Source organism: Pongo pygmaeus, chromosome 11 (assembly GCF_028885625.2).
Source record: "Pongo pygmaeus isolate AG05252 chromosome 11, NHGRI_mPonPyg2-v2.0_pri, whole genome shotgun sequence".
Lineage (NCBI taxonomy): Eukaryota > Metazoa > Chordata > Mammalia > Primates > Hominidae > Pongo > Pongo pygmaeus.
In genome coordinates, this window is record NC_072384.2 from 22,630,394 (window position 1) to 22,649,853 (window position 19,460).

The 19,460-nt window shown below is 35.1% G+C and overlaps 1 long non-coding RNA gene across 1 annotated transcript; it reads left to right on the forward strand.

Moving 5' to 3' along the window:
• Positions 1–2,066: 2,066 nt before the first annotated feature.
• Positions 2,067–18,722, forward strand: LOC129031677 (uncharacterized). Its single transcript, XR_008501090.1, has 3 exons — positions 2,067–2,224; positions 15,656–15,738; positions 16,303–18,722. It is a non-coding gene; the product is annotated as an uncharacterized LOC129031677 (long non-coding RNA).
• Positions 18,723–19,460: the final 738 nt, after the last annotated feature.

Consider the following 19,460-nt stretch of genomic DNA (forward strand, 5'->3'; position numbering starts at 1 on the left):
CTCCAATCTATTTTCATAAAAATGATATTCACTCCCCAAATAATAAAGTGGTTTATACACATGTAAAAACATGCACAATTATACTGACAACTAAATAAACAGAAATTAATGAATAACATGCCATTTTTCACAGATTAAACTGTGAAAGATCAAAATTTTTATATATCTTTGAAGAGGTACACAAAAATCTATGTGCCAATGCCCTGTTATTAAGTAATGTGACCTGAAATACATAAAACTTTTCCCAAGGAAATGTTATGACATCTACCATTTCGATTACATATTCCCAGTAAGCTAGTTATTCAATTTATAGAAATTTATGCTAAAGATACATGGGCACAAAAGTCTAAATGCAAAGATTTTCTCACATTCTCTGTAATTAAAACAATCAAGATAAATCTAGATATCTAGCAATATAGCATTAAAGAAATTATAAATATAAGTAAAATGGTATTTAAAATAAAATCAAGCTACAGGTACATAAGGTGTGGTGTATGTGTACATATGATTTTTGTAATGATGAATGAGAAATTCTGAAAGATACCTCAGTATTGGGTCATTTCTAGGGCACTGCAGTGGGACAATATTGTCATTGTGTAACTATTTGCATTGTTTGAAAACTTTAATTCAAAAATGCTTAGCCAAAAACATTTTAGTTTTCACAACTGAGATTATTCTATATCAACCATTTTAGTTTTTGTACCACGATTATTGTCAACATTTAATGGTAAAATTTTAGGGTTTCTATTATTTGTTATTCGTAATTATTTATTATCATCAGTGTAGCTGGTGTAACTCTATTTCTTTAAATGGTGATACAAAACATCTTGCACTATTACTATTTATGTTTCAGAGTTCCCACTAGCTTGACCTTGCTTTTCATCTTCACATACCAGACATAACCATGTTTTTTTTTCTCACATCCCAAACACACAGTCATGACAATGATGAGAGTAATATTCCCCTAGAGGGGTTGAGGTGCTGGCATCCTTACAACCAAAAGCCTTGGCTCCTGTAAATGACAGGAAAGAGCAATTTTCAAGTCATTAGTTAGAGTCTTGTTTGTGATTCTGTTGGATGGTAAGTTTTTATATCTTGTCACAATCTTAAAGTTTTTTGAAAATTGAAATAAAATTGAAAATAAAGTTTTTTGAAATTAAAACAAGCAAGAAATGTGAACACATAAGGGCACTGTAGGCATAAATGGGATCGTGTTTATACAAACAAACAGAAGATTTGTGTTGGCAACACAAATTAGAGGGCATTTAGTCCGTGGATATGCTGATTCCTATTTACTAAGTGGCTTTGGATTTAGTCTGAAGTTGGTTTTTCCATGTGGTTTTGATGCATAAGGCAATCATTTGACCTCTATGATGAGCTGAATTCCTGCTTATCACAGTGAAGCAATGTTTATTAAGCACCCATCAAGTGAGGTACTAGGTATACTAGTTTCTTCTCACAATAAAGTCATAATATTTGAAGTAAGATCGTTTTGTTTTGCTTTTAACTAAACATGATTTTTCTGGTTCTGATGCTTTTTTAATGGGTGCAGCCCCACACAGGCACTGTTCTAGGCACTGAATCACAGTCCTGAATCAACCGACATTATCTCTGCTCTCATGATGTTTATAGTCTCCGAGAAAGCAACCTCTGAGCATACAATTACATGTGTAAGTAACAAATGTTATACAATAAAATGTATATGATGTTAGATCATAATTTCTAAATTAATCTGAGTTACCCTATCTTTCCCTACTCACACCACTATTCTACCTTTTCTACTTTATTTTTGTCATCTCCGATTTTGTCTCAATATCTTATGCCTCAGTCTTCTCCATTTGATTGACTACTGATTTGACTTTGCATTTTTTAATCAAAGGGTACTTCTTCAAGCTTTTCTTGTCTATCTTCCTCTTACCACAACACTTGTCCCCCCGGCATAATCACTCAGACCACAGGCTCCCCACCATAAGGTATGAGAGCATGTTATGCCAGTGATGAGTTTAGAATGGCCATAAGAAATTTTGGGAACTGAGATAAGAACGATGTCACAATGAGTTAGAGTTAGAATGCTGTGGAAAAGTTTCTGAGAAGGGAGGGAAATGGAGGGAAGTGAGACATGACTAAGGTGTAGGTAAAAAGGAATAAAGGTGTTCCCTGCTCAAAACTCTCATGAAGAAATTAATGGAGAAGGAAAGCACAAAGCATGCTGGAAAGAAAGCAAGTAAGTAAACTAATTTGATTGAGTAATCTTCATGGAAAGGATTAGAGGGGGTTAAACTGCAAATGAGAAATGAAAAAGAATAAAGTAATTTATATGGCTTATTTTTACACTTCCTGATATAATATTCTAAATGTGTATGCATATGTAGATCAGAACAAAGAAGGAAAAAACACACAAAACCTTTGACAAAATTGCTGTCACCAAAATATCCTGCAAATCTTCATACTACTCCATTAACTAATGCAACTTGCATCTTCAACCTAATATAAAACTTGAAAATCAAATAGACTTTCATTTGTTGAAACAAAAAGTCATAGAATTCATTTCTACATCGCATTTATTTTAATAATTTACTGAAGGAACTGACTTTAAATATCAGCAACAAGGAGAATAAATTTTTAAAAGTAAATCAACAATGAGAATAGGAAATAGCAACACATTTTACGTTTGGTATAACATTCTCTAGTATTATATTACAAGCATATTAACTTTTTCTGGCTGCAAATTTCAGTTCACTCTTATGATCAAAACTCTTTATCATTGCCCTTGTTGGATGTTATTCAGGGGTCATAAGAAGATCCTCCAAATTTTATTCGTTTACTTTCAAAATGTCCAATATCGAGAAAAAGAAAAACAATTCTTTTCATTAGATGTCATTATATGTTATGGCCAGATGGTCTTACCAGCAAATGCTGTAGGTATTCTCCTACCTAAATGTGAGATTTAGAAGTCACAGTTATCCCATAATAGTATGTCTTGTATTTGTGCCTAAAATTTCACATCATTATGTTTTTCCCTTTCTCTGAGTAAAGGAGTCTTCTTATAAGTATCACCTCCCATGGAGTGATAAGAAGTCAAACTCATCCATCATGTCAGTGGGAAGAGAAGGTATAAATGATAGACGAGATCCAAGTTTATCAGGAAAGGATAAAGGGCAGCTTACAATTTGGATCAAAATGGCAAATTTTGCTACATCTGCCTGCGCTGTCCCTCACGGCAAGCCTGGAGACATTAGAAAATAAAAATATAAGGTGTCAGAATGGATGTAAACTAGAAGAAAACAGAAATAATTGGAAAACTGAAGATACGTGGGTCTCACTATACAGAAAAATGGTGGCTGGGAGAAGAACAGAGCTAGGGCCTAAGAGACCCGAATAGGGCCTGAGCCCAGCTGGGGTAGGAAACCTGTAGCAGTTTGGAGCTACATCCTTTGCATTCTGACAGAGCACCCTGGGCATGAGCTGATTGATGCCCCACACGCTCACACCCCTATGGATGTTCTCACATGGTATGTGAGCACACTGGTTGTTGTTGCTGGCCAGGTAAACACTAAGAATAGTGAGTTATACAAATAAGTACAGGGGTATGATATTACCTGAAGGTCCACCTTGTACATGTTCCTGGTGTGAGAGCAGTAGTGTCACCCAGATGCAGGAAGACAATGACAGAACAAGGCTATGAAAAGAATAGATACACACAGAGCAGCTGTTATATAGCTATACCATTTATCTTGGACCTGGCAGTTGAGACTAAAGATGGGTGTTATCAGACAAAAGTAGTGCTTTGGGACCTAAGAAGAAGACACCTTGGGTGCAAAAACATTCCATGAAAAATTGAAATGGTTGAAGCTCATATTAGAGTACTTGTTTCAGACATCTGTCTTGCTCTTCAGCCCCCACTTTTACCAAGAGAGACGAGGAAAAGTCTAGAGAGCAAGCAGACTCAAGAAAACAAACCTGAGCTTGGGACAAAAACAATCTTACAGTATTGATAAAACTCAAGCATTGAGAAAGAAAAGCAAAAAGAGGCCTATCTATAACACAAGAGGTGAGTATTGGAGGAGGGATTTTAAACAAACAGTATTTAAGAAAGACATAGAGGCACCTGCAAATATCAAGTAGGACAAGTTGTTATGGATAAGAAACAGTTGGGAGATATTGGACACGAAAAATAACGTTTTTGAAAGAATTCATGAACACCAATTAGCTGCCTCTCTAGCACACAATGTCTCCCATGCCCAGTGGCCCATGATTCCTACTGGCTTATGTGTGGTTTTCAAAGAACATGGCCTTGGATAACTAACAAATATGTGTTGTCTCCCTTGCTACAGTGACTGTTTTGTGCATTGGCATGTAATCTAAAGTGGCCAAATCAATGTGACTGTCAGATTCCTCCAGGGACTTGTGGGACATAGATGCTTCTCACTTTCTCTGGGTGATGTGCTATGAAGCCTAAAACCATTTCTCTACCATTATTGAAGTCAGCCTGAGCATAAAGTCTACACATGAAGATTAGATCTGAGCCCTGCTGGTACGACAGCTGAAGACTGCTACATTTTGGTCACACAAGTCATTAAGTTCTCATCTTTAAGATAAAATTTGTTTATTTTATGCTTGAAAAAAAGTGCTGAAACTGATAATAATAGGTTGAATTATAGAACAGATGGGTTCAAAATCAAAATTAGTGAGCTTAAAAGTAGGATTAAGAATATCTTTCCAAAAGCAGCATGAGGAAATAAAGAATGAAAAGTATTAAAAAAAAAGCTAAGAAAAATGTAAAAGCAAAAGTGTCAAACTGTCTAAAGAGAAGAACTAGTGACAAATGAATAATAATATATTTTTTAAGTTAATATTTGTGTTTTTAAAAGATATTAGATTTCAATTCTCTTCAAATAAGCTTGGCACTCTCTAATTTTTTTTAGTGAGAGTTCGAAGAGTGCCAAGCTTTTTAGGAGACTTGAGACATCCCCTGCAAAGTCATGCAAGGTCCCAGAAAATGCATAATACAGAGACTTTCTCTGATAGAACTTTTGGGAGAAGAGTTACAGTAATGTAATAAATGATTCCATGAGAAGACAAGAAGAAGGAGAATCAAAAATTGGGAAAGAAATTACCATTTTAATTGAACAACAGATGATATTGAGTGATGCAGCATTTTGTGCCACCAAGAAAAAAAAAGATCAAACTATGACAACATGCTCTCTTCCCACATTTGTATTCTGAGGGATACTTATTTAAAAGTTACAAGTGTTATTTTTAAATGTGTCTTAGAACCCACAAAGCACAAATGCAAGGTATTTTTTTGACTACAGGAAAAATATAACCTCATCATGAATATCTGCAACAATTTGAGATTAAAACTTCAGGCAAAACTGTCATTTAAATTGATGGTTTGGGGAGGTACGATAAGAGAGTGGCAAAGCATTATAAAACTATTGCTTTTCCCCTAGGACAGTATATAGTATTAATAACCTTCAATAACTGGGCAAAATGTGTACACATACATGCCTTAATAAATTAGGCACAATTTACAGGTAGAAATAGAAATAGGTAGAAAAAGAAAAAGAAAGAAAATAAATCTACCTAACAATAGTCGGAAAAAGAAATAAAACAAAGCAAAGAGAAAGCATACTAATTATAAAATATGAGAAAAAGTGGAAGAAATAAGTTCACTTTTATCTGTTTTTATGATATACATATATAGATAGATTAACCAAGTAAAAGACACATTTATTAGTTTTAATAAAATAGAACTAATAATATATATTTAAAAGATGAAGAAAATATGGCAAGATTGAAAACAAAGAGATGGGAAAAATATAATTAACAAATGTTAAAATAATACAAGCTAGTCGTTTTATAATGACAAAATAGTATTCAAATAAAAATGAAAATATGACAAAAAATAGTGCATAGTGACTTAGGGAAAAAATGATACCAAGAAGATACAATATTCATAACCTTACATTACATAATTTTGTAGCCTTAAACTATGTAACATATCAAACAACAAAATAAGGAAAATACATGAGCTACAAATGTAGTCAGAATTTTTACACACACATGTAAACATATTCACATACACACATCCCAAAACACACTATTCTCAAAATTATGCTAGTTTATAGATTTGAGCAGCATGCTTATCAAGTATAATCTAGTGGATACATTTTACAGTTCTTGTACTATTCATTAAGACTCTGTATTTCTCTCAAAAGCATGTAGAATAGTGAAATAATTCATACAGGAAATCTCAATACATTTTAATGTACAAACTTTTTTTTTTGACAACAATCCAATTAACCTGAAAATCAGTGCCAAATAGATAACAAAAACCATTTTCAAGTTTGGAAAATTTAAAATCATACTTTCATCTAACCAGTGGGTTAAAGGTGAAATCTTGAGAGTATTAAGTACTTCATGCAAGATAGTTAAATTTCAAAATATCAGAATGTTTATTTAGTGGGAAAAACAGTGATTCTAAATGTGTTTATTTAAAAAAAAATGCTGGGTGCAGTGGCTAACACTTGAAATCCCAACACTTTGATAGGCAGAGGCAGAAGGATTGCTTGAGCCCAGGAGGTCGAGGCTACAGTGAGCCATGATCTCACCACTTCACTCCAGTCTGGGCAACAGAGTGAGATCCTATCTCACAAAAAGAAAGAAAGGAAGGAAGGAAGGAAGGGAGGGAGGGAGGGAGGGAGGGAGGGAGGGAAAGAGAGAGAGAAAGAAAAAAAGATAAAAAATAAATGAGCTTGAGTATTTGCATTAACAAAGCAAATAAACCATAAACATAAATTTAAAGAAATTAGAAAAGAGATCAAGAAATATATCACAAATCCATGAATTAGAAAACAGCAAAACAATACAAATGATCACTACATTTAATAAGATAAACCTCTGAAAGCACAGATCATTTAAAAACAAGTAAGCATAAAAAGCAATAACAACAGAGAGAAGAGTGACTAAAAAAGCAAAAAAGCAAAAGCCAGAAAGACAGAGAGACAGAGAAAACTAAACACAAATATAGAAGCAATCTTAAAATAATAGAACATTTTGGAAAAAAAAATAAGCCACAACCCAAAAATGCATTTAACAGGAATAAATAAGGAATAAATTAGGAATAAGAGACTGCCAGAATTGTCACAAAAAGGAATAGAGAATGGATTTAAAAACTAAGTTAATAAAAGCCATAAAAACATGAAGTGATCATCAGCAATCCTCCACCACCACCCTACCTCTAAAATTTCCAGGTCTAAATGGCTTACAAGTAGATTCTCCCATACTTCAAAAAACAAAGTCACACTCACAAATGAGTTCTTCCCAAACTAGAAAAACAATGAAAATTCTCAGCTTTTTAAATGATATTAATAATGCTTAACACTTAGATGAGATAATAAAATGCAAAGATAAAAAATACAGACTCATTTTTCTTTTGAGCATAGATGCAAAAATTTTAAATAATATATTAGTTGATGCAAACCATGAGTATATGAAGCAAAATGTAATTTCATGTAGATTTTTCTCAGGAATGCAGAATCAAATAAATTATTACATTCTTATCAATCATTTTATGTCATGAAATTAACAGGTTAAAGTAGAAAAGCACAAAATCACATCACAGAGGTCAAAATGACATTCAATAACTTCAATACATATTCCCAAATTTAAAATATCTAAAGATAAGTAGAAATAGAAGGGAATTTCCTTAACCCGATAAATGCTATTTATGAAAACCTTACAGCAAACATCACATGTAATGCAGAAGCTGAAGAATCATTTCATTTAAAGTAAGTAGTAAAATAAGAATGTCTTTAATAGGAGAGAATAAAATTATAGAAATTGAAAGAAAAGAAATAAAATTACTGTATATGCAGATTATATGGTCACATTGACAAGATATTAGAGCTAATTTAAAAATTCAGCAAGATTGCTAGGTAACAAAATAACCTCTAAAATTCTGAAGTGTTTCTCAATAACCATAATGAAAAAGGAAAATTATAATTGAATACTATATTCAATATCAACAATAAAACAATCACTATATTATTAAGGAATTAACCTATCAACAAGAGAAAGAGGATAAGGCCTCTATGAAGAAAAGTTTGTTTCTTTGTTTGTTTTCATTTTTTGTTTTTTGTTGGTATTTTTTTTGAGACAGAGTCTTGCTCTGTCACCCAGGCTGGACTGCAGTGGCCAATCTTGGCTGACTGCAGCCTCTGCCTCCTGGGTTCAAGTGATTCTCCTGCCTCAGCTACCCAAGTAGCTGGGATTACTGGGATGTGCCACCATGCCTGGATAATTTTTGTATTTTTAGTAGAGACAGGGTTGTATCATGTTGGCCAAGCTGGTCTCGAACTCCTGGCCTCAAGTGATCCACCTGCTTTGGCCTCCCAAAGTGCTGGGATTACAGGTGTGAATCACCATGCTTAGCCTAAAGAAACTTTAAAAATCTATTCAAATATACAAAAACCTATAACCAGAGAGATTATACTGTGTTTGTGTATAAGAGGGTTTAATGTTATAAAGATGTCAGTTCTATATCAACTTAATCTATAATTTAATGTCCTTCCAATAAAATCCCCAATGAATATATTGTGGATTTGAGAAATTCTTTTATGAAATATATATGGAATAATTAGACATAAATAGTGAGTGTAATCTCACTAAAGTTACCTTACCAACTACTCAGACATACTTCTAGGCCATGGTAATTTAAACAATACTTTTTTGGCACCAAAATGAAAAAAATAAAGATGAAAGTAACCAACCTAAAACAGACACACACACATGCAAACCTTTATTATAATAAATATTACATCAAAAATTAGTGCAGAAGACAGCTGCTTTGATGTGCCATGCTCTAGGTAGTAGAACATTATTTTATTTTTACTACGATGAAAACAAAATGTAAAATGGCAAACGTAAATCCATCTATATCAATAATAACATTAAAAGTAAATGGTTTAAAAATCTAACCAAAAGGTAGAATGGATATTTTTTAAAAATATGATTCAGCTATATACTATCAATAATACATTGAAAATAAAATCTGAAATATTATAAATATACACATATATACTGTAGAAACAACAAATACAAGTAAGCTGAAATTGTTATATTAATTTCAGGCAAAATAGACATTTAAATAAAAACATATCATCAGAGATAAAAAGGACCATTTAATAGTAATAAAATGATCAATCTATCAGGACAATATAACAATTATCAACATATATGCACCTTACAACAGAGTCCCAAAATTATGAACCAAAAACTGACATAAACAAAGTGAAAAATAGACATTCCAACAATAGGCACTTCAATATCACCCTGTCAATAAGTAAGAGATCAATGAGGCAGAATATAAAAAATAAAATTGAGAAACGGGAAAACACTTTAAGCCAACTAAACTTAATAAGTATCTAGGTAATTTTTTAACCAATCACAGCAAAACATACCTTCTACTCAAAAGCACATGAAACACTCTCCAGGATAAGCCATGTGCTAGCTCATAAAATAAACCTCAATAAATATTTAAAATAATAAAATTATGCAAAATATATTTTCATACTACAGTGGAATGCAATAAGAAAATAATAGAAGGAAATTAGAAAAATTATTAATCATATAAAAATTAAACACACTTTAGAATTTCAAAGAAGAAATTAAGTGAAAAATTAGCACTAATGATATTAATAATAATTATTATACAGCATACCAAAATTTTTGTGATACCAGCAAAGCAGTGTGTAGAGGATAACTTATAGCTCTAAAATGTCTACATTTAAAAAAAAATCTCAAATCACTAATCTGAGAAAAATAAAAGAAAAAATTAAACCTAAATCAAAAATAAGGATAGAATAAAAACTATGGCAGAAATTAATAAAATAGAGAATGGAAAAACAAAATAAAATTAATGAAACCAAAAGCTAGTTCTTTGAAAAGATTAACAAAATCAGCAAACTATTAGCTAGTTTAACCAAGGAACACAGTGCAAAAGCTCAAATTACTAGAAACAGAAATGAAAGAGAAAACAATACCAACAACCTTGCACAAATAAGAGGAATTATAAATAAATACTATGAAAAATTCATGGCTATAAATTAGACAAATTAGATAAAATAAACAAATTATTAAAAAGAGATAAACTACCGAAACTGATTCAAGGCGCACTGGTTATTTCTATCAAACACTTAAATAATTAACATTAATTCTTCAAAAGCTCTTCCAAACAGTAGAAGAGAATGGAACACTTCCCAACAAATGATATGAAACCAGTGTTATCCTGATACCAAAACTACACAAAGATACCATGATAAAAAAAATCTACAAACCATTATCTCCTTTTTTTTTTTTCTTTTATTATTATTATTATTATACTTTAGGTTTTATGGTACATGTGCGCAATGTGCAGGTAAGTTACATATGTATACATGTGCCATGCTGGTGCGCTGCACCCACCAGCTCGTCATCTAGCCTTAGGTATATCTCCCAATGCTATCCCTCCCCCCTCCCCCCACCCCACAACAGTCCCCAGAGTGTGATGTTCCCCTTCCTGTGTCCATGTGTTCTCATTGTTCAATTCCCACCTATGAGTGAGAATATGCGGTGTTTGGTTTTTTGTTCTTGCGACAGTTTACTGAGAATGATGATTTCCAATTTCATCCATGTCCCTACAAAGGACGTGAACTCATCATTTTTTATGGCTGCATAGTATTCCATGGTGTATATGTGCCACACATGAAAAAATGCTCACCATCACTGGCCATCAGAGAAATGCAAATCAAAACCACAATGAGATACCATCTCACACCAGTTAGAATGGCAATCATTAAAAAGTCAGGAAACAACAGGTGCTGGAGAGGATGTGGAGAAATAGGAACACTTTTACACTGTTGGTGGGACTGTAAACTAGTTCAACCCTTGTGGAAGTCAGTGTGGCGATTCCTCAGGGATCTAGAACTAGAAATTCCATTCGACCCAGCCATCCCATTACTGGGTATATACCCAAAGGACTATAAATCATGCTGCTATAAAGACACATGCACACGTATGTTTATTGCGGCATTATTCACAATAGCAAAGACTTGGAACCAACCCAAATGTCCAACAATGATAGACTGGATTAAGAAAATGTGGCACATATACTCCTTTTTTTTTTTTTTGAGATAGAGTCTCTCTCTGTCACCCAGGCTGGAGTGCAGTGGCACGATCTCAGCTCACTGCAAGCTCCGCCTCCAGGGTTCATGCCATTCTCCTGCCTTAGCCTCCTGAGTAGCTGGGACTACAGGAGCCTGCCACCACTCCAGGCTAATTTTTTGCATTTTTAGTAGAGACAGGGTTTCACCATGTTAGCCAGGATGGTCTCGATCTCCTGACCTCGTGATCCGCCCACCTCGGCCTCCCAAAGTGCTGGGATTACAGGCGTGAGCCACCGTGCCTGGCCACCATTATCTCTTATGTTTATAGAGGACAGAAATCTTCAACACAATACTAGCTAACCATGTCTAGCAACATAGAAACAGAATAATACATTATAACCAAGTGAGATCTATCCCAAAGATGCAAGGGAAATTTAACATCTGAAAAATCATGTAAACAAAATAAGAAACCAAAAGCATGATATTGTCTAAACAGCTACAGAAAGCATATTGATGAAACATAACACACCTTCATGATAAAACACTAAGCAAACTAGAAATAGAAGGAAACTTTCTTACCTTGTGAAAGTCACCTGTGAAAAATCCATAAGAGACCTCACACTTAATAGTGAAAATCTGAATGCTTTCTTCATAAGGTCACAAACAAGTCAAGAATGTCTGCTCTTGGCTTTTCTATTCAACATTGTATGTGAGGTACTAGTCAGAGCAGTTGGGAAAGGAAGAGAATTAAAAAGCATCTAGACTGTGAAAAATGATGCAAAACTATCTCTACAGCACATGTTAATGTATATAGAAAATCTTAAGTGATCCACTAAAAAACGATTAGAACTAATAAGTGAGTTGGTCAAGGCTGCAGGACACATCAGTGCACACAAATCAGCAGGATTTCTATACACTTGCAATGAACAATCCAAAAATTAAGAAAGTAATTTCATTTCCAATAGCATCAAAAAATAATTAGGAATAAATTTAAGAAAAATATGCAAGATGTGTACACTGAAAACTACAAATATTGCTAAAAAAATTTTTAAATGTCTAAATAAATGAAAAAACAGCTCATGTTCATGTATGAGAAGGCTTATTATTGTTAGGATAGCAATAGTCTCCAAATTTATCTACAAACTTGATGCAATCCCTATCAGAATCCTAGCTGTCTTCTTTGTAGAAATTGATAATTTGATTCTAAAATTTATATGGAATTGCAAGGGGCCCGCAACAACTAAAGCAACCTTATTACAATGCAACAATAATCAAGATGGTGTGGTACTTGTAACAGGGTGGGCATGCAGATCAATGGAATAAAATTAAGAGTCAAGAAAAGTTGTGTCTATTTGATTCTTCTCTCTTTTCTTCTTTATCAATCTGGCTAGTGGTCTATCTATTTTGTTAATCTTTTCAAAAACTCAGCTCCTGGATTCTTTAATTTTTGAAGGGTTTTTTTGTGTCTCTATCTCTTTCAGTTTTGCTCTAAAAGAAATAACAAGAAATTAGTTATTTCTTGTCTTCTGCTGTGTTTTGAATTTGCTTGCTCTTGCTTCTCTAGTTCTTTTAATTGTGATGTTAGGGTATCGATTTTAGATCTTTCCTGCTTTCTCCTGTGGGCATTTAGTGCTATAGATTTCCCTCTAAACACTGCTTTAGCTGTGTCCCAGAGATTCTAGTACTTTGTGTCTTTGTTCTTACTGGTTTCAAAGAACTTACTTATTTCTGTCTTACTTTCGTTATTTACTTAGTAGTCATTCAGGAGCAAAGTTTCTTTAAATGTGGAAAAAAGTATCTTAATTCCAGGTTTGCAGTGACATTTCTATATCCAGCTTCTAGATCACCCACGCTCCATGGATGCATAATTGTTAGCCAGTTCTTTTGATAATTACAAAAAGAGTTTCCAGTCCAAATCCATATTGGTGTATCCTGATATATTCTTCACAAGACAAAATCTATCTACCACATTTGAATCAGATTACAAAACCTTAGGAAATGAGTCAGTTCTTATTTAAGTTAACAACAAATTTTCTAAGATTAAAGTCCTAAGAAATTTATTTTCAAAGAAATAAAGTGTATATCTAGACCACAGGACCAGAGGAATAGGGAGAGTGATGGCTGAGTATTTATGCCTTAAAGAAAATGCTCTCCTCTTCTCCAGCATCTTAAATATTGCCTCCCTCAATCATTCCTTCATGTGATTAAACACTCTTGACTTTCCCAAACTTTTTCTCATGCATCAAATTATTTGCTGCACAACCCTTGACCAGAGAATGGGACAACACTGTTAAAAATAGTGTAGTACATCTGACAGGCTACATGAAATCAAAAAGATAGAGCCATCGATATGTGCCCAGAAGCCTAAATGACAACATCGTTTTCACTCTAAAACACCATGCGGGCCCTGGTTCTTTTGTCCTCAAACACAAATAACACAGACTCACGTTTTAGGAGCTTCACACTTGTAAATTGTTTACATCTTGTGCTGTTCAAGTGAGGTTGAGTTTAAACGAGCTTGAAGACATTGAAGAGATGTCAGGGAGGCAGTCAATGGAAAAGAGATTTGGTGTATGAGGTCTGTGTTTTATGTATATGGCCAAATTTATAAGTGTTACTGACAGGGAAGAGGGGAGGTTGGGAGGAGTCTTTAGGATGTACAATATTTAATGGCCAGTAAGAGAGGGAGAAGAGATGTCAGTGAAAAACAAGGCAGGGCAGAGTTGGTCCAAGCGCAGAGGATTCGTATGAAGGAATGGTCAACAAGACCAACTGCTTGTAAGATGTCAAGACTGATGAAGACTAAACATTGTCCATAAGATTTAGTGATTTGGGAGTCAATGTTGACCTACCAATTAGGACTTCACAAGATAGAAAAAGTGAAGAGAGAATAGACACTAAAAAAGTAGAGATTACAAATATAGAAGATTGGTGGTAAAGAGGAAGAAAAAGTAATTTATTCTTATGTTTAGATAGAGAAGAGAGCTTTTTAAATTTTTTTATTTTCTTTTGATGCTTTTTGTTTTTTGAAATAATTTTTAAGTCAATGTGATGTGTTAACTTCAGAAGGAGATGTTTCTTATGTAAGAGGTGTGGACTTTTCAATAATTTATAATTCCTGGAAAAAAGGACAGCTGTTGGAATCCATAGAAAAGGAAAATAATTAAATTTAGGTAAGAAGGTGATAAGTGGTTTGTGTCTAATGGTACCTTTTAACAATTACTGCCAAGTTAATGCATACATTTTTACTGTTTTCAGTCATCACCATAGATTCACCAAAATATACTACTTATCTATTGTCCAGTTTACAGATGATAAAACCAAAACCAAGGGAGTCTAGCTAATCCAGGTGATAGGGGAAAAGTAAAAGAATCAAAATGTATATCTGGCCGAAAGCTTAACATAATGTTTCCAGACAAGGAGTTGGAAATTTTTCCTATAATAAATATTTTACGTTTCACAGGTCCTATGGCCCCATTATAACTACTCAACACTGCACTTATAGCATTTATAGATTATGCACACACAAATAAACAGGACTATGTTCAAGGTTAAACTTTAGTTATGGGCTCTGAAATTTGAAATGTATATTATTTTACATGTCATGAAATATTTTTCTTTTGATATTTCTTAGCCATTCTAAAAATGTAAAAAATATTTCTAGCTCCTGGACCATTCAAAAATAGGCAGTCAGGCAGAATGACCCATGACCATGTAGTTTGCTGACCCCTGCACTGAGTGACACTGTCACCCCAGGGCTATTCTGTATCTCATGATGACTCTGTTCTACCACTCTATTTCAAATAGCTTACCTCCTGCTTTAGCAAAATCTGTATGGTCTTCTAATGTCTAATCCTCTTCATATTTTTCAGTCACATTTGCATTCCTCCCCTAGACATATTTGTACTAATATTTTTTGTCATTCTAAATCAACCACCCTTTCTCTCTCCCTCTGTCTCTCTCTTTGTAAATCTCTTCTTCACTTCTCAGACCTTTTCTTGTGTCTTTGCTTCTCTGAGCACATTGCAAAATCCTCAGCAGTCCCATTTTACATCATGCCACAAAGGCTTCCAGCTGGGCAAAGGTGTTGTCCATGCATATGCTATTCACTTGTCTCTGTCCTGCTTGGCAAGCTACTTTTTTCACTTAAGATAACTTTCCTTTGTGCACTTCTAGTTCCAAAGTTCAAAGAAAGAGAAAATATGTAATTATACCATGCCTGTCCTATCTCAGCAAGTCTTCTGATATCAAGAGTTTATTTGTCATGTTGCTGACCAGAGGGGAAGGTGTATCCATTAGTGCCAAGGCTTTGATAGATCTCAGCACATGGAAATATTCCTGGGGGCTATGTTTCATCTCAAGCGTAGGACTGAATTAATCCCCAGGTTATGCCACAACTTTCCTTTGACACTTAGATAATAAATAAGACATACTTTTAAAATAACTTTCCCTTTAGGCTAGAATATTTCTGACAAGTGACTTGACTCTGATTTGCTTTCATCCCGAAGGAACTTGTTGTCAAGGAGCCTCTTGTTCATGACTTAGGGGCTGAATATGTGCCCCCATCTCCTAGACTGCAGCCCTGAATTAGGTATTTTTCTGAATAAATTCTTAATTATCTTTCTACTTAGCTGTAAGCTCATTAATAATCTCCTAGATTGTGCAGCACTTAAGTCCCTAAGGCTTTGATTCCTCAAAAATGCAAACTGAATACCTTAAGTATAATATTTGCAAAAGTAGATCACATCAGGATATGAAAAAAAGCTTCGGAATCAACTTTATTCCTTTGTGTAAAGAACTTATAAATGTATCATATTTCACATGAAAAAGTCCACTGTGATATTCTAAGTACTCAAATCTTTTCTAAACATAATATTATTTCTATCTCATGTACAAGTTTTGAGGAACCACTGCTGAGACTGAAAGAGGAAATCTAAAAAGAGAGAGCATGGACAAGTGGGGACTGGAGACTGAACAGCAAGAACTGTTTGGTTCATTTACCCCACGGAAAAATTGTGAAACCAGTGGGGTCTTTATGAGTTTTTAGATTGATATCTGAAATTTTTATCATAATTCGAATAACTGCAAAAGATATGGTTTCCCATGTATTACATGTTTTATAATACTTTAAATATATTTTGATTTAAATTGGCAGAGTTTCTTCATTCAATTAGTGGAAAACTCCAGTCTTCAATCAAACCTATCAGCCAAAGAGGTTAAATTTCTGAGGGAAAATGTCTGACTTCATTTTTAGAGTCAATCAACTTGGTACTACATATGCCTTCTATGAGCTCCTTGCTGCTGAGTGAGAATTCTGAGATGTTAACCACCTTGCCCTGGCATGGTGCCTTGCCTGGACATGCTTTCTGGACAAAGCTTTTGTCCTCAGGAAGGAAACATTCTTGAGCTGTCCTTTTGTTGAGTGCCCAAGAGGTTTTACACACTGGGTCAGAGCACTATCCAGATAGCTGAGAACGGTGCTTGCCTTTTCCCCCTGTTTCCTGTAGAGTAGAAAAAGAGCAATTAACAAAGGGGAATGGAGAAGAAGAACTGACAGAGGGATCCTTGAGCAGAATAATCTTAGGGACAAATACAGATGGAAGTTAAGAATCTAGAAATGTATTTTCTTATAGCTATCCAGGCTCTCTGGAAAATATTCCCATGTCCATAGGGATATATATGCCCAGTGATGATAAATCTCTAAAGAAGACACGAAGAAATAAGAGAAAGGAAAGATGAGAGACAAGATACCAACTCCCAAAGAAAATTGCTGAGTTTCTCAACCCTTCAAGGGCCATTTGAGAGCAACTTGGTGTTGTGCAAGTCACTGTATGCAGTATGCAGAGCAGATAGAATTTGCTGCGGGATGTGAAGCTCACCAAGTGACCAAGGGATCTAACTGGAACCAGCAGAGAAGAGCCCTTTAGAAGTAGAAGTGAGAGAATGTTCCTAACTGATTCACAGACACAGCACTTCCCAGCACTCCCAGTGAGCGCCAGAAAACCCGGGGGTCCAAACCTAAAAGACAGGGGACATCAACAAGGCTGAGATGATCCATTTTGCCCAAAGATTTGTAATCTCTTTATGTGGGCTACCCATACAATGTCTGAAACATGTTTTATGGCATTCTGTCAAATTCTTTGTTGTAGGATTGCTGGTTTTTCAGATACCCTCAAGAGTCCTGAGAAAGTTGAACAGGCCACCTGGCAAGGCTCTGCAAAACTAATTAGTGAGGGAAAGTATTGAAAAATCACTCAGATGGCAGTGTGGCAATTACAAACCATTGAAAGTGTGAGGCAGATGGTGAAGTTCGTATGTTGTCTTACTTGTCAGTTCAACAAAACCACACCAATTGCCCACCATGTGCAAAGCACAACTAATAATGAAAAGGCAGGTATGCAAATTCATAAAATGCAATACAGGAAGTCTGATTTTACTGGACAAACATTATCAGCATGAGCAATTCACAAGTGTGACCCTGCCATCTTAGCCGTCTAATCTTCCACCACTGCTCAGCATTTTCTCACTTCTGGACATTCCTCAAACCCTTCCTCCACCTGAATATTCTACCGGGTCCTTGGCTTCCTCTTCCCATGGGGGTGAAATCATGTGCATGCTGCTTGACACATAAACACATCTGGTCACATTAATTCCATGCACATTGCTGTGGGTTCATGCACCACACTGCATCATATTTGTCTTCCTATATCCCCCAGCAGTTCATGGAGAATAACATGTCAAGGACCATGTCTTACTCTTCTTTATACATTGAATGTTTGACAATGTCTGACACACTGCTGGCGTAATAGGATCAAATCCCACTTTCAAAGCCAAATGAAGTGTGCCTGATTGCCCCTTAATCTTGAGGATTCCTTTCCTCTTCTCCCACACCACTCTTGATATATCTAAGGACTGCTCTCAAACACTGCATATATGGTAGTTACTTGTGTAGTCTACTAATCCAACTACACTCTTGGGAAAAAGAAATATATTTTGCTTTTCTTTGTAACCTCCACAGCATCCACCAGAAAAGGGAACAAGACCTTCTGCTTACATAGCCCAAGCTAACAAAGCCAAGCAGCCCTTCCCACTGCTCCAATCTTTGCCTGCACCTGTCTCTCCTATGGTCACTAAATTACAGCCACTTAGACTTCTGTTCTGACCCTTAAGCCCTGCTCAAACTCACTGGCATCCCAGGGCCTTCACAATTGTTGCTCTGTCTGACTGGAACATCGGCCCCTTGCTCCTCATAGCTCAGCTCTTTTGATTCCTTCAACACTAAGCTTAAATAGTATTTCCTAAAGAATCATCCTCAACCATTCTCACATCAGTAGCCCTACCACAGGCTCATCATGTCTTTTATATCACCTGGCTTTTTTCTCTTGTTTATTTATTACTCGCATGCTGCTCCCCTTAACACACACACACACACACACACTAGAATGTATGGTCAGCCAGGAGAGTCCTGGTCTGTCCATTGTCACTGCTTTACCCCCAGTACAGTGCCTAGAAAAAAGTGGGTGTATAATAAATATTATCAATTGAATAAATAAATTATAAAATATTAGGTAATTCAAGAATTATTGCTGGAATAATAAAGTCATTGTATCCCATCTTCATTCATTGTTTCAACATACATACAAACATTTTCTGAAGAATAAATCCTTTTCTTGATATCTACATTGATACCTTAGCAAAACCAAAAATCACTGGGTGTTGGGACCTTGGGAGAAAAGGACGCGTCTCAAAAAATGAGTGCTGGACAAAATTCAATCTAAAACTGCATTAAAAACAAGTCACATTGTATTAAATTGGAAAGCAATATAACACATTATTCAATTAAACCCCAGAACCCACTAACTAAAACCTCAATGAATTGAAAATATAGTGGGCCTCCACTTTTGGGCAAAGCATATGTACATCTTAGCAGCTGGGCCAGGCTTTGCCATCCCTTAAGAAGGTTATGCCCCATGGTAAAATCTGTGAACAGACATTTGTGAAGATGCAATTGTGTGCTAGGCCCCGGGCTCAGCATAAATGGCGCATACACAAAGAAGAGACAGTGGACAGTCAGGAAAGAATAAAATAGTAAGGAATGGGGAAGAGGTTTGTTGTTGGGGAGACTTCCCAGAGGAGATAATGTACATATATGTGACGATCTACTTTGGGAAGGAAAACCACTAGGACAAAGTAAGAACGGTACTAGCCCAAGGGAACAGCTGCTACAAGGGAAAACTGAATGAGGTCAGGCTATGTTCCTGCTCAACTAGGTTGGCAGCAATAAGCAAAGAGAACTGAAAAGAAAAAGTAAAA